Source organism: Equus przewalskii, chromosome 17, assembly GCF_037783145.1.
Source record: "Equus przewalskii isolate Varuska chromosome 17, EquPr2, whole genome shotgun sequence".
Lineage (NCBI taxonomy): Eukaryota > Metazoa > Chordata > Mammalia > Perissodactyla > Equidae > Equus > Equus przewalskii.
In genome coordinates this window covers 57,949,406-57,966,337 of record NC_091847.1, presented here as the reverse complement: position 1 = coordinate 57,966,337, position 16,932 = coordinate 57,949,406, and the positions used below count along the sequence as shown (strand labels likewise).

Sequence of the window (16,932 nt, the reverse complement as noted above, 5' to 3'; positions counted from 1 at the left end):
ATCCAGAGGAATTTCCTATTTCAGCAACATGCTGTGCCATGAACTGCCTTTTTGCCTAGTTCCCGGGCCCTGCCTCTTCCAGGCACATTGCTAATCATCACTTCCTATCCATGGGTGAAGGATATTTCTATCTTTGAAAATCCTGAACCCAACCCATCCTATACAATGCTTCACAGTCAAACTTCTTAAAGCATAACTCTCATTGTGCTAATTGAAAAATTTTATTGGTTCTCTATTGCATACCGAACTGTGGCCACCCTCCTTAGCCTAGCATTCAAGGGTTTCCACATTCCAATTTCATGTTTTTCCACTCATATAATAGTGCACAGCTTCATATAATCATAGACTCAGATGTTCATTCAATGGCAAGGAAGAGATATCATCTACTTCTAATTCAACCATTTTATTTTACTGGTAAGGAAGCAGACATGGAATTTCAAAGTTCTAGTATGGTAAGGACTTTGCATGTTCTCCACTGTATATTCAATGCTGAGAAGAGTACCTGGCCTACAGACAGCACTCACTAAATATTTCTTGCATGAATTAAAGTGTAGATCCATTAATTTTTCAGTTTACTTCCAAGGTATGTATCAAAGTATATATATAGAACCTGACTCTCCAACAACACTCATAGTGAATATTAAAACAAATCAAAATGAAAAATTATAAAATTATGTATCTATCTATATTCACCCACCCAATGTCAAAGTGCATAAATTCAGAAGAGCAGTAATTACTATATTATTTCTATTTCAAAAATAATACTATTTATTGAACACTTTAGCATGCGTCATTGTTCTAAAATTTATATGTATTAACTAATTTAATCTTCAGATAACAAGCCTATACTGTAGATATGATTATTATGTTCATTTTACAAATGAGACAACTGAGGCCCAAAGAAATTAAATAACAATTACACTGAGAGTGGAATGTAAGAAGATTTTGGCTATTTCATATGTAGGAGCAGAGAGTGTCACAGGTAACTCCAGGTTGTCTGGCCTAAATATCTGATTAGATGGAAATGTCAATATGAAGATAGCAAACATCGTCTGAACATTTGGATTTGGGGGTGTGCATGTGTACTTTACGTGTTTGGTTTGGATTTTTTATGTTAAAGGGAACTCTAAGACTTCCAAGGAGAGATAATAGGGTGGCAATTGGATTAGAGGTCAGAGGAGAAGTCTTGAGTGGGGACATAAACCTGGGAGTCATTGACCTACAAATTATGTAGTATCCAGATATGATGCGTGTGTGTGTGTAATCTCCACACGCTCATACATATGTACAAACACATACTCAGACACTAATATGTAGATCTACATCATGTTGAACTATAATTTAGCACAGCTTCTGAATTCAGAAGATACCATCTTTTAATACCAAAGCTTAGGGATCTGAACCAGTGAGGACTGAGTTTAGCTGCTTGTAACAGAAAACAAATTAAATATTACTTAGGCAACAAGTCTGGAAGGAGGTATTTTAGGGCCAATGCAGCTGTGAAGGGACCCATTAAAGATTCAGGCTTCTTACAGCTTTCTACGCATCCATCCTAACAGTGGCATGTGTACTCATTGTGCTGTGCTGTATTTTAGGCAAGAAGGAAGTGAAAAGAAAGAAGGGTTGTGTCTCTATCAGGAAAATAAAGCATTCTATTTTGTTTCTATTGACTGGAATGTGTCACATGACCATTCCTATAAAAAAAGGCAACTGGGAAATCAACTTTTTATCTGAGAATATTGTAACCCCAAATAAAACTGAGATTCAGTTTTGTTAGGAATGAAGGGGAGAGTGAATATCAGATAGACAATCAGCATATCTGCCAGAGAGTCATTGGGTTTTAGAGCTTTAATAGAATTTGAAACCACATAGCTAAACCCCTTTATTTTCCAGATGGAAAAACTAAAGTGATTGCCTCCAGGTTACATCCTGGGGAGGCAGTGTTGATAGCAAGTGAGTTTGGTAGTAACAGAACCTAGGTGTTCTGGCTCCTAGTTTGGTGGCACATCCATCACACCATACAGCAGTATCAACTGCCTCAAAGCTTATCATACTGGTCCACCAACCTTATCCTGTGAGAACTCTCATAGTTCTCTGTCAAATGGCTATTATCATACTTACCACAATCTACTGCAATAATCTGTTTGTGTGTCTATGTTCTATCTAAATTGAAAATATCCCCTGGAGCAGGCACTGTGACTTATTCATCTTTATATCCCACCTCTTTATCCCCAGGGTCTCAGAGAACACTCAGCATATTGCAGATAGTTAATAGGTTCTTGTTAAATGAATTAACCTCACACAGAAGAATATAACCTTAGGATGGTATTTTAATGGTCTCTGATAGAAGGATATTACGCATTCTTATGATGTTGAATTTTACCCCAAAAGCCCCTGAGCCATTGGTTAAAATCATTATTACAATTTTATAATCATAGATCTTAGGGCTGGTAAAAATCATCTGATTCAGTCTCTCTGTTCTCATTGTCCCCCGTTTTTTCAGAGGCAACTAAGGACCAGAGACATTACATTGCCCAAGTTTACTTGACCAGTGGGTGGAAAGGAGGAAACAAGGCCCAAGACTCCTTCTTAGGGCATTTAGTGTTGTTACCGTTGTTTTCCAATACATCATATTGCCAAAACTTTCATGTAATAATATATTTCACTTTTATATTTTATACATTCAAAGTCTAAAATGGCCTATTTTAGAATACTGATGCTTTGATAAATCTCCAGGTGCAGATGCAAAGGTTTTCACGTTTATGATATTGTTAATGGACACCAGCAAAAGAGAGCCAAAATTTATTATCAAGATTGAACTTGAGTTTTTCCACTTCTAGGATTTGATACAAATAATACATCTTTAGCACCCCTTCACGGCAGCTTAGATATTCTACTTCCTATTTGTAACTGGGAAAATAGAGGTTAAGATAAAGGCCAGAGCAACTGTCAGAAACCATTAGTTTTGCTACTCTATAAACATATCCATTTGCTTAAATTATACTGGCTTTTAGCATCCACACTTCTGCTATATGCAACATGGCCAACACTATTTTCTCAGCACTTTACTCATTTTAAAATGAGAACATGCAATTTATATGATTAAGTAAATTAGACTAGGCTAGGACATGACACATAGTCCTTGTCCCCAAGACTTAAATGAAATCAGGGAAGCCTATTAAGAGCTGGAGAGTGGACATAAGGACAGTCAGGTAGAGAACTAAACACGAGCTCGTATACGGCTCATTATATATTATATAAGATATATACTCATTATATAAGTTAAATATATTTTATATATTAATAGCAATCTTCACATTTTTGTTATATATAGTCATGTGAACTCTATTTCCCTGGGACACAAATTTCACTTAATACAAATTTGTTGAATAAGTGTGATTTATGTTTCTTCTTCAATTCAGCACAACTTACAGAGAGAGGGAAAAATCTGGAAGTTGTTTGAACAATGAGAGCTGGTTGGGGAAGTCAAACAGGATCAGGTGGCAGGTTGCATGTCAGGGTCATGGCCTCTGATGTATCCAGGCAGTTAGAGCCCAGGCTTCTGTCTACAAATAAATTCTCATTCTCATACTTGACCCTGTTCAATCCTTTCCAAAACCTGGTAATAGAGAAAAAGAGCAGGTTTTCTTATTTCTAGATGAGGAAAATGAGGCTCAGAGCAGTTCTGCAGCCAGCCCAAATTCTGATAGCTACTGAGTCCCAGAACGGGGTGTCCAAGCTCTAAACCCCATGGGGTTCTGGCTCTCAGCTCCAGGCTTCTTTTCCTTCACCATCTTTTCCCGTCGTTAAAAGTGGGGCAGTCTGGGTTATGGGGGGCAGAACCAATGCACGTTGTAAGAGCCAAGCTGATGTTTCATAGATTCATAGCTGGTTTAAAAATTATTTTTAAATCGAGTTGAGTTCCTAAACAGCTACACTCAAGACAGGTAATCATTTGAAACCTCAATCATTTGATAAAAGTATGAAATACCTGAGCAGTAATTATTTCTGCTACTTAATTGCCTTGACGTGCTACATTTAATGATTATTATGCTTTTTAATTCATAATTGTCCAATATCTACCTACCTATTGCTGTGGGACAAAGAGCCTCTTTTCTGTGATCTGTGTGCCCTGTAATCCTGTCTTTATATTGCTCCGTGGAAAGCTGATTAGGAGCAGAACCCATTAAAGTCTATATTAAAGGAACTGTGGGAAAACAATGAATCAGAACACCGACACAGGGAGTGAAATGGAAAATAAATCCTTTAACACCTGTTCATTCTTTTAAAAATGTGTGCATTTCCTTTATAGGAAAGTTTTAGAAGTCAGTTAAAAACTTATTTCAAAAGAGGTTTCTTGTGAATAATTCAGAAGCTTCTTCCACACAGCACTGTTCTCTTGTAATCGAACTGCCCTCCAAATAATAAAATTACATATACTACCACTACTTCTATACTTGTATTTGTTTCGTGCTTTGTAGCTGAAAAGAAAATTTTCACATATTTCACCTCTTTGTTCTCGTCCTCCATATTAGTTTGTGCATCCTCTTCCATCTTTTTCCATCTACATGCTTAGGATATTTCTCTCATCATCTTTTCTTCAGTCTAAAACGTTAGCTCAGGAGTTATTCTTGTGTCATAGTATCAAGACATATATGCGTGTTCAGTTTTGAGAATACAAAGGTATTATAAGATTTTTAGCTAAGCTAGAAGATAAATGCCCTGAATATTACGCAATAAATTTCATGATAACATATGTTATAAGTTATCCAGAAACTCCTCATCTTCTGGGATTAGAGAGACTTGACAATTCCAGAAATGTAGTGATGTTGTCACCATCCTTTGATATTTGAAGGTGACTCTATATCTGCATCTCCATCTGAGGCTGCACCCGAAAAATGCTTGAAACTCTTGGTCTTTTCCACACAGACCCGGCCCCGTTACTGTTAATGGCTTCCAGCAAAGGATCTGGTTTTATGTGTCTCGATTTCTCATGCCGAAAGCTTTGCTTAAACTTTTAAACTCTATAAGCCAGGGTAGCTGATGTGCTGCCATTCTTCTTCCATTCTATAGCTTAGTTCCTCTGCTTGAAATTGCATAACCCTGCAGTGTTTGTTCCAGCCCTCCATACTGCTTAGTACTTCTTATGTTTCTGTCCAACTTCGTAATTTTCTTCTATGTCTAAACATGGGGAAGAACTACATGAAGCTCAACTTTTAGGTCTTCCATCCTCTTCAGTCTGCATGTTCCCTCGCATTCCAGTATTTGTGACTCCCCTAACCGATCTGCTTTGAAGAAAGAATACTATAAGTATTAATTAAATTCTTTTGTAGATTTAAGTTGCCTCAACCAAAAGGTTTTAATATTTAACACAGTAACTCTAATCCTGAAACGAAAGACTTACTAAAGATACTTCAGTTATCAAATGAGGCAGAAAAATTCATAGGATGGTAGTGATGAAAATAGCAAAGGGCAGAGAGTTTGTTTGTGGAGTATAAATTTGGCTGATTCTTTATCTGCATCAGAATTTGACTTTGTGACCCTAAGAATAGTTTTGTCTAGTCTGGTCTCTGACAGACATTTTAGAAAGATTAAGGATGAGATCTTTGACATTTTAATTTAAAGCCCGAAAAGCAATATTTGGGTTAAGAAGAATGATGTCAAACAGTGCCAAAAGCAAAACATTTTAACTCTTTTCTTTTATCTAAAACTTGAAAATATTCTGGAGAAGGAACTATATCCTTGGGAAAGAAAATGTTGGGATTGGAGATATCCTTGGGAAACAAGACAATATAACTGTTAAAGTACCTGATTCATAATGACTCAAGAGGTGCAAGAATCTTTCCCCCCTCTATCATTTTGCCTACCTCCTAAAATGAAATCTTGCCATTCTTATTGGACTTGTAACAACTATTACATATGTTATTAAAATTTCAGCCTTAAAATAAAAATTGGCCAAAGGCATCACCTTGATTTTTATCATTTTATACCTTGAAAATTACAACTTAAAGCATACATTTAACAATCTTGGTAAAGGGCTATAGAAATGCCAGGTATGTATGTATCTCTTCTGTGGCCAAGTGTATTTTCCCAAGATGGCTGCATCTATCTATCTATCTATATATATCTCATCTTACATATTCTTCTTACAACATGACATCAACACTTTGATCAAGAGGTGAGGTCTATATTTCCTCTCTCTTGATTTCTCTCTCTCTCCCTTCCCTCTCTCTTTTTCTCTCTCTGTCTTCAGCCACTCTGGGAACTCAGCCACCATGCAGTAAGCAAGCCCATACTAGTCTACATAGAGATACCATATAGAGAGTTCCAAATGAAGAGAAACTGAGTCCTCTAGCCAATAGCTAGTCACAACTCCCAGCTATCAGTGAGCCTTCAGAGGATTCCAGCCCCCAGCCTTTGAGTCTTTCAGCGGAGGCCCCAGGCATTGTGGAGCAGAGATAAGCTGCCTACTTTGTGCCCTGTCTAAACTCCTAACTCCCATGATCCACAAGCATAATAAATGGTTGTTTTACTCAAATACATTTTACATAACTTATTATATAGCCATAGTAACTGAAACATCATCGTATCAGAAACATGTACCTGATGTTTTTGCTTTCTTCTCTCGGTTTCTGTGATCAGTGCAACTCATGATTTTTCAGAGAAATGATGAGACACAGTGCTGCATCATCTACTCCATTCTTTTCACGTCTCTGAATCTCTTATGCAGGTTCAATACACTTCCAGAGGTAGGATGTGGCACAACCGTATTTCCAGACGAAATGAGCAATTTAGAAGCCATGTAGGAAAAACAATTCTTTAGATTTATCTGTGATAGTACTCAGATACAGATATATTCAACAGACATTTATTGAGTATCTGCATATGCAAAAGAAGAGAAAGAAAGAGGAAATTAATGTCTAAGTAGTTTGTACATGGCAGGCACTATTTGTTCCTCAAATATTTACAACCACCTTGTAAGATAGGGCATCACCACAGATGAGAATCAGGGAGGTTGAATAACTTTCCAGATCCAACTGCCAGTGGGTGGGAGAGTCAAGACTCCAGCTTGTATCTGCATTATGACAAATATATTCCTTCTGCACCCTGCCTTATTGTTATAATGGGATAATAATAGTAACAACTTCAATGGTTGTCATGCAAATTGAGTGAGACGGTTTGTGAAAATTACCTAGAACATCGCAAGCAATAAACATTAAATATTACTGTTATCACACTACTTCGTCTAACCTTTCAACTTAGTGCTAGATACTGTGAAAACACAGAAGTAAGATAAAGTCTTCACTTTGAATAAGTTTATAGTTTTGGAGATGTTGAGTTGGAGCTGTAGTGGGTTTAGGCATTGAGGTAAGTACACAAAAAACTATAGTGTGAAATAAATTTTAATAAATAACTCAAGAAAGGTACAGGAAAGTGATTACATTCAGTTATAATATTGAGAAAGATTTTGTGGATACAATGGTGCTGAGGATGGACCTTGCTGATTAAGATTTTACTTTAATAGATAGGAAGAGTGGCTAATTCCATGTAAAAAGAATTGTGTATGAATGTATTGGGAACTACTCAAAAATTCTAAGAAGTTCAGTATTCCTGGAGAAAAGAACTCATTAATTTTTTTAAGATGAAAAAAATTGAATATGTTTATAGGCTTAGGGGAAGGAATCAATGAAGATTTTAAGGATAGATAAAGAAAGAGGATGGCTGTCCTGAAAGAGGTGAGAATGGGGTGGATTGAGGGAGTGGAAATGGAGTTGGCCATGAACAACAAGAGGAACTTATTCTCAGAGAGCATAGAAAATTGTGGCCTAGATTAGGTGACCGTGAATGAAAGAATAGTGAGTGTAGGAAGGGTGCAGATGGCAGCCTCAGGTCCTCAGTTGGATAGGAAAGGAGATTGTATGAGTGGTGGGAGTGAGAAGAGGGCATGAAGAGGATGGGGAAGCTTTAGAATGGTTTTGAAAGGGAATCGAAGAAGTAATTGAATAAGGACAAATCCAAGGATTGTTGATAGTGTTGCTCCCATAATAAATATTTACCGCTCACCTCCAATGTGCTAGATGTTGAGAGCATAGTAATAATGTAGACACTGACTCTGCCTTCAAGACAGGGGTTGGGTAGGTAAATGGGACATTACTGTTGAATACAATATAGCCAGATAGACGTCTATCACGTAGGCTTCTATAGGAGCACAGCTTAAGAGGGGCACTGAGCCTCGAATTTGTAAATTAGACGAACACTTTCCAAAGCACATGACATCTAGATTGAAAATAACAAAGCACTAGGTGTTAACCAAGCAAAGGGAAAGAGAGCGAAGTGTGGGGAGTGTTACAACACATGGACTGGTGGGTGCAAAGACCTACAATTATAGGAAGTCTAGCATATTTTTCACGAAAATAGTAACTTCTTTCTTTATATATTACATCAAGGAGTGTGAACTAAACCCCCAAGATATTAGAGAAGCAGTGATGGTTTTACATAGGAGAAAAGTCAGCTCAAATTGACATTTTGGAAAGATATCTTAGTCAAAGCTCTCAGTGGCAAAAAAAACCCCCACAGAATTCCACTTAAGCTGACTTAAGCAAAAAGGAGAAATTTATTAACCGTATATTATAGTGCTTTTCAACCTTTTTCATATCCTGGCACAGATGGAAAATGATAGTATTTATACAGCACCCCGGGGAAAATAGACAAGGCTGCCTGTGGCAGAAGGCAATCAGCCTGGGGACTGAAGCTGCCCTAAGGGCTTGAGGGGTCAATATTGAAGCTCACATCTTCAGCACACCGGCTGGGGAGCTCAGATCCATTATATGAAATTACATTCTCAGGGATAAATCATGAACCTGAAAGCCTGGCTGAGCCTCATGAGGGGCTGAGGCTAGGAACTCTAAAGCCATCAGGAGTCAAGCTTGCCTTTCTCTTTCTGGTGCAATAGGGTCTTATCTCTGCTCCTTTCTGTATATAAACGTCTTCTTCCTCTCTCCTTGAGCAAGATTCCTTGCTTCCTTGTGTGCATGGCAGAAGATATTGCCTCATAACTCCCACATGTGCAAGTTCTTCCAGTTAAAATATTTAATAAAGATACACCAAGAAAGAGTATCTGATTGATCCAGGTGTCCATCTTGTTGGAATTTTTTTGTTGTCAGTAAGAAGTAATATACATAGGGCCACAGAGGCCCACCACCATCAAGTGGTTGGAGGCGGACATTTCCAAAAAAGGGACTGCAGAAGCTGGCAGATGCTGGAAGGTCACTCTGGCTGCAATAAGAAATATGTCCAGAAGGGAAAGCAATATGGGAGTCATGGAGATTTGTTGAGAGGCTGCTGCAGTAGGCCAAGAAAGGGTCCAGAATGGTCAGGGCTGAAGTATGAACACAGTAAAGAAGTACAGAGATCTGAGTAACAGCATAAAGGCAGAACTCACAAGGCTTGCGGGTATAAGAGAAAGGGAGTAGGGTTTCCAGCTTGATCAACCAGGTGAAGAGGATGGTATCTTTCACTGATAAAGGTCAACAAAGAAGAATAACAAGTTTAAGAGATGACTGGACACAAGTTTCAGTACTGGACACAAATTTAAAGTTTCCACGGGAAATCCAAATGGGTAAATCCAACAGGCAGCTGTTCAGGAGAGACTGGAGCTCAGAAGAGCCATCTAAGAAGATCAGTTTGGGAGTTTTTTATAAAATGACTGAAGTTTTGGGATGAAATGGTGCAGTTAGAGTTTAGGGTGAGAAGATAAGCAATAACAGTGGAAAGACCCTTAAGAAAATCCAAATTTTTAGGGATGGTCAGAGTCAGAGAGGTCTCCAAAAGAGATGGAGAAAGAACACAAAAATAAATGGGGAGGGGGCTGGCCCCATGGCTGAGTGGTTAAGTTCACGCGCTCCGCTGCAGGCGGCCCAGTGTTTCGTTAGTTCGAATCCTGGGTGCAGACATGGCACTGCTCATCAAACCACGCTGAGGCAGCGTCCCACATGCCACAACTAGAAGAACCCACAACGAAGAATACACAACTATGTACCGGGGGGCTTTGGGGAGAAAAAGGAAAAAATTAAAAAAAAAAAATCTTTAAAAAAAAAAAATAAATAAAAATAAATAAATAAATGGGGAGGCGTGGGGAATGAATGACAAAAGATAAATTTTTTCCATAAGTAGGAAGTAGCCAATAGTAGCAAATGCTGCCAAGATGTAAAATAGAATATGGAATAAAAAAGGCTCCATGGATTTAGCAATAAGGTTCTTGACAAGAAAGCGGTTTAAGTAGAGGGATTAGTACAAAGGCTAAACTAGAAAGCATTGAAGAGTAAATGGGAGGTGAGAAAGTGCAGCATGAACAAGACTTACGAGAAGTTTGGCTGTGAAAGAGCAGAGAGAGATGCCAATAACTAGAGAGGGTTATGGGCTGAGGTAGTGCTTTGTTTTGTTCTTAAATACATCACATTAATTTCATACAATGGTGTAGCTGGCTGGCATCTTCAGGCTAAGAGTGGAGCTTGAAATGGTGTCAGTGGCTCAAAAAGAGTGCTGAATCTATGCCACGCGTGGCTAAAAATTCAGAAAATAACGTTGAACTTCAGGATTTAGAAGTGGATTCTCTAGTCATTGAACACGTCAGGTGAAGAAAGCCCTCAAGGTGCCAACAGAGATCATGATCATATCACCCCTGCAAGAGTGAGCCCAGCACATGGAGAGGGCTCTTCCTGAAAAGGAACGGGCCGCTCCTAAGCCAAAAAATGGGGCTGCTCAGAAGAAAAGATAACCCAGAAGAAACTGAAGAAGGAAAATTTAGGGCTATGAAATATACAGCATACAATGCATGCAAATAAAAAGAAAACAAAAGGAGAAAGATACAATTGTAGCTAAAGGAGAGCATATGATCAAGGAAAGATGTGTGTGCGTGTGTGCCTGCTTGTGTCTGTGCATATGTGTGTGTGTGTTTTATATTGTTTTTATAGAATGAGAGACCTAAGCTCTTATTATCATGCCCAGCACATAAAGGAAGAGAGGGAGGAAAGGGTGGAGAGAGGGAAGGAGAGAGGGAGGAAAAGTGTCTGCGGGTCCAGCAGGGAGACTCTCTGAAAGTTGGTGTCGTTCAAGACGTAGAGGAAAGAATAAAGAAATGATGGACCAAAGTCTCAGTGAAGTTTGAAAAAGACAGGGTCCAGAACCCATGGGTTTATTTTAAATTGACTGAAATGTGAGTTTTATAAGTAAAAGGTTTTGAAAGAGAAATAAAAATTAAAAATAAGGATAGAAATGTCTGAAAACATAGAACAAAATCCTAGAAAGCAAAGGCAAATAACACCAAAGATAATTCTAACATCTTCAAAATGGTGCTCATGGGGTGAGCTGAGCTACTCTTCTTGCACTTTCATGAACATAAAGTAAAAAGTTAAACATAAACCCTAGAACTTGTTGCTTATTTACACAAAAGCTAAACTGTAATCTCAAAAGAGAACCAGATGTAACAGGATGTTAAAATGGACTGAAGCCCCCCAAATAATAAATACCACATTCTAATTGAGGTACAAGACAAACATGCAAGATTTCAAAGGAGGTGGCGAAAAATCAATTTCGTGATTATTAATCTCTTATCTATATTTAGGGCATGTTTGGGAATTGGAGAGGCTGGAGAAAAAACCACCTTTGTAGAGAGCTAGTATTCTCAGAGATTCCCTCCCAAGTGGGAGAAGTCACAATTGTCTCTTCTTCACCTTATTCCTAGGAAACGGGGCTTCTCAGACACCACTCAGAGGGTTTAATGTGTCCCTGAACCTGGGGAGACACGATTGGTTGGTTGTCTGCCTCACCCCTAAGAAATCAAGGTTCACAACACTGCGGCTGTCCAAGTGGCTGGGAATGGAGCAAGGAAAGTGGCTGCACTGGGATGGGCCTGCCCTCCATGTTTCTCAGGGTGGAGGGGATGAGGTTTTCCTGTGGACCAAATGTGGGCCTCTTGTAGCAGAGACGACATGAGCTTTTTTAAGACCCTGCCTTGAGGGATAAGAGAGGTTGAGCAGAAAGAAGCTGGAGGTACTCTGCTAGAGGCAGAGGATCTCTAGAAGACATTGTAAGGAAGCAGTTTGAGAAAGACATGTTACGTCTGTCAAGGCCACTGTGGATAAGGGATCTCCAAAGATGAGGATATCCAGGGAGCTCACAAAAGTAACACAATAAAAATGATTGCCAAGCCTAGAGAGTGCTGATACCAAATCTTTGACGTTTTCTTCAAGTAAACTTTTCCTGCCTCTCTTAATTTTATTTCCTCTGCCCCCATCCATACTCCAACCATGGAAGGAGTAAAAATTCTGTTAGAAAGATGAAAAGGGGGGTACAATTTCTTAGACTGAGAGAGAGAGAACCTCACCAGGACAGACTTTCCTCTCATTTTCCACTACAGGAGGCCAGCCTGTGTAGGTCCGAGGAGGAAGATGATTGAGTTAAAAATAAATTCGAAGTGTTAATTATTACACAAGACTAGACATATTAATTATGAAAATGAAACTGTGATCGGTTCCTTGAAGTGGCTGGGGGAATTTTCATTATCTGAGGGACCATGAAAGTCATGGGTTTGCCCAATATTTCATCAAGGGGCAGGGTGAGTGCTCACCTCGTGCGATAGGTTTGAACGATGAACAGGAAAAAAATCGAGTTGTTTTGTGATTGCCCCGCAAGACCCTCTTGTTCGTCAAGATGTTTACACAGGTATTCATAATTCTTCCGTTACTTGCTCTCTTTCTCCAGGCAATAGAAAAACAGATATTTCTAGTATCTTGAAATTTTTACCTGTCTTGCAACTTGAAATTTAAAAAAGCAATAAAGGAATGGAAAAATCAGATAGAACCTAAAGTTATTTCATTTTATAAAATGTTGAAACACAGTTTCTTTTCATTTATTTTCTGGGAGAGGTGAGTTAGAGGAATTTGAAGGAAAATTCCTTCTACCTACAGAATATAATCTTCTGTTTGAACGTGTCCACACATTCCCGGGTTAGTTTACACTTTTTCTAGTGTTTCAATGATTATTCTTAAAATATATTTTATTAATTACATGATCCCAGTGAAATGTATTTGTTAGGAGAATAATAAAATCTGTCATGCATTAATATTAAGGGCTATTTCTGTCCCGGCTGATTCTGGTTTCAGAGACTGTGAATTATTTGTTCTAGGTAGAGAGTTCTTTATTGCTTACTTTCTGAGAGTTTGTGACTAAACTGTGGAATGCTCATTTCCATGAGCAACACTTGAGGAAATGAAAGTAGTCATTTGGAGGGGAACCAAATTCCTTGACTGTGCAAAGCAACTAACAATACATTCAAGTTGAATACTAGAATTTGGGGAGTCATCTCTACCAAAATCACACATTGATTAGCTGAATTGTCATGTAGTGCCTGACCCAGGTATTTGGAAATAAAGCAGGTTTGCATTGACTGAACGATTCTTGCAGTCGGATGTTTCCACAACATTTCCTCCACCCAAGTCAATTTTTGGTTAATAGCTCGGTGAAATATGGATGTTATATTTTTATAGAGGAATTTTGAGGCTTTTCAGTTTGGAGAAGTAAAAGGTAAGTTTACTTTTTTTTCTGAGACAGATAGACCTATTCAGTTTTTCATTTGAGGCATAGTGTTTTCTTAGTTTGTTGTTTTATGATGCTGAAATTTTTGCTGAGTTTGAATGATAAATCGAAAGGGCGAAAATACAATAAAGGCGTTTCTTAGAATAGTTTGTTACTTGAATAATTCACAATAAATAGAAAATGTTATGTCCATCAAAACAAAGGTTCACATGCCTTATTAGGCGTTTCTTGTAATAGGTTTTCTTCCAATGGTAATAGTTCTTTAACACTATGAAATAGAAGGGACAAGTATCACGGCTTTACCAAGGTCAGAGAAAAATCTGAGAACAGAATTTGGAGTAACCTGAATTCAAAAGCCTGATCCAAACCCCAAACAGGTGTTCTTTTTTATGGTCTACTGAATGGGAACACTTCTTATTCATCACAAATCTAGAAGTCTCATATTCAGCCTCTAACTCCAAAATCCGTTTCTTAACTTGGCATGGGGTATAGAAAGTGCAGAGGCAGTGTTTCATAATACTATTGAGCAGTGTCTCTGGGAAGAGATTAATAACTGCTTAGCTTGGAGCTTTTACCTTCTGCCAGAGAACACCTTTGCATGGAAGCAATTTTAAAAACTCCCCACTGTAACCACTAAAAATAAAATATACACACAACATCAGCACTCAGAGCCCATTTGTTTGCTTCTTCTTGTTTCCTCAATTCACATTCCCAGGAAAGGAGTATACGACTTCTGGAGGCAGAGAGTACAGCTCCCGGACAAAATGGAGCCAAGGCCCTCCTTTATGAAACTGTGTTGTTGCAAAGACAAGTGCCTCCTTTCTTAGTAAAGTCATTTTATTCCTAGAATTTTGAGAAAAAATTTCACCTGATCCACACAAGAACATTAGGTATCTCATGCCAGAAAATTGATAATACTTTATATCACATGAAGTTGAAACTCTGATCATGTTTCCAAAATTTTATTGTAATTTATGCCCTGAAAAGACTCAGTTTTTAAAATAAAACTGTGATATAGTTCTGAAGAGATTCCTTTGAGCCTCTTCTTGTCTTCCTAGCTTTCCTGCTGTGTAACGCATATCAGAGCGTTCACAGAAAATCCTGGGCCAGCTGTACAATCTACTGTGCTGCCCTAGTTTTCACACCCAACACCTGTTAGAAACCTGTGGCTTCAGCTTGTTTGCTAATTTGTTCATATATTCACTCAGTAAATTGCAAGCCACAAAAGCCAAGATAAGCATTATTTCTGGAGACCTTGACCATAGTATGGAGTGAAGATTTAGCAGTTAACACAAGAGACATGGGCCTTGCCAGCACATTGTTTATGTTTAAGAAGATAATATGATAAATCACCTCAGACATTATTAATTATTCAAGTATAGTTGTGATAAATGCCATAAATGGCAGTCTAGGGAACTGTAAAATTGTATAATGGAGGAATCTGAACTAATTTGGAGTCCTGAGTGTCCAGGAGTCAATGAGGCAGAAGCATTCCAAGCAGAAGAAATGATAATATGACGAGCATGAAGAGGAAAGAACAAGGCACACTCTAGGAAATGAAACAAATCAGGGTAACTAAAGCAGGTTTCTCAACCGAGCACTCCTGAAACTCTAGGGTTCTACAAGATGTCACTCGGGATTTAACTAGAGTTGGGGGAAAAGAGGGAGCATTTTTTTAAACTTCACACATGTCGCAATGTCAGCACTTGCCATGATGGCTAGTTACTGAGTGGTCCCAATAACGATTTCATTAGCGGTCTTGCAGATCCATCTGACAGTGTCCAGTAGGAGTGTGCACTTGGCAGAGTGCATTCTCAGCTATTCCACGAGTTAGGGGAGGTCACTGATGAACAGTGAGCACTGGGTTACACAAAAGGGAGAGTAGTAGATTGATGACATCAGCCTCTCCCTCCCAAATTCCGTCCCACAAGCTCCTCTTATGTGCCAATGTCTACCTTATAGGAGTGCCCAAGTTCCACTGGTATAATAGAAAAATGTAGGGAAACTTTTCTTCTAAAGACAGTACTTTTATGTGTCATGACAGTTTCTCTCATGCTGCTTTACTGTTGTTGTAAATGTTGCAAAACATGTATTGTGGAGGTTAGCAGTGAATTATTATGTGAATTTTCAAGTTTTAATGATTTTTCTCATTTTTATTTATCATCTCATTCTGTTTTATACTTTATCAGTGTTTGTGTTTTCCAAAATGTCTGGTATTTATCATCGTAATTCTTTGAAGATAGAATTTGAGGTAGAAGAATATTCTAGACCCAGGTCTATGGATAATTCTGATAAAGTTAGTGAGAAAAGTTGCAAACTTCTAAGTCATTTCCTGGTACTAGTGCAAGAAGAGACAAAATACGTTCATTCTTACAATAAAAACTAGTCATCAATCAATTTTGCATGGGTTGGTTATCCAAGTTGTTATATTACATTTTGAAAATGCATCAATGGCTGGAGGAAAATTTAGAAGACTGTTGAGTACAAATCGTAGCCATTTGACAAGTAAAGGTACTGCTTATTTTAGACAGTCATTGAAATCTCAAAATAAGAGTAAAATTTTTGTTTAAAAAAGTCACATTTAGTTAAAAGACTCAGGAAGCAAGTTATTTAGTAACAGAACTTATTGCCTGGAAAGATGAAAAATATTATGCACTTGGTGAGAATCTAAAAATGCCAGCATATAGACGTATAGTGAGGAAAATGCTGACAAGTTGTAGTATGAGAAATTGAAAAGGCTCCATATTACACAGTATGATAAGTTGTCGTATTCATGACATGTCACATGAGCTCTGGGGTAATAAACTGAAGAACAACAGTTTCCCCTTGTGGGTTGATGAGTCAACAGATTTTATCAGTAAATGGCATGTTGTAGCATTTGTATGATTTCTAAATGGTGGTGAAATTCAAGTAAAGTTGTCTGTTGCAAACAAGGAGCGGCTGAGATCTAGTTAATGTTGTGCCATCGTATCTGGAAACAAAAGGCCTATCTTGGGTGACTATTGGCATCTGTGCTGATGGTGCCCCATCAACAATCAGTTACATGAAAGGTTCTGTGTTTATTATAAAAAAAGAAAATTCCAATGTTGTCATACTCATTACCTTCTTTACCCAGAGGTACTAGTGTCAAAAACTCTTTGACATGAAATAAAGAGGTTGTAAGTGATGCTATAAAAATGGTTAATTTTATTAAAGAAACACTGGTTCACTCAAAGATTTTTAGAAACCTAGACAACATAAATATGCTAGCTATAGAAATCCACATATTTAGTAGGAGGGGATCTCTACAGGGTGTGTGAGCTGAAAGGAAAATTTCAAGAATACTTGAAAAGACAC

General features: G+C 38.1%; 1 long non-coding RNA gene across 1 annotated transcript in view; it reads right to left on the bottom strand.

Moving 5' to 3' along the window:
- Positions 1 to 3,278: 3,278 nt before the first annotated feature.
- Positions 3,279 to 16,932, bottom strand: part of LOC139076825 (uncharacterized) — a 30,807-nt gene continuing 17,153 nt past the window's right edge. Inside the window, exons 3-5 of the long non-coding RNA XR_011528814.1 lie at positions 12,629 to 12,815; positions 6,604 to 6,879; positions 3,279 to 5,285 (exon numbers count right to left, since the gene is read on the bottom strand). This is a non-coding gene — a long non-coding RNA (uncharacterized lncRNA). The remainder of the gene's footprint in view (positions 5,286 to 6,603; positions 6,880 to 12,628; positions 12,816 to 16,932) is intronic.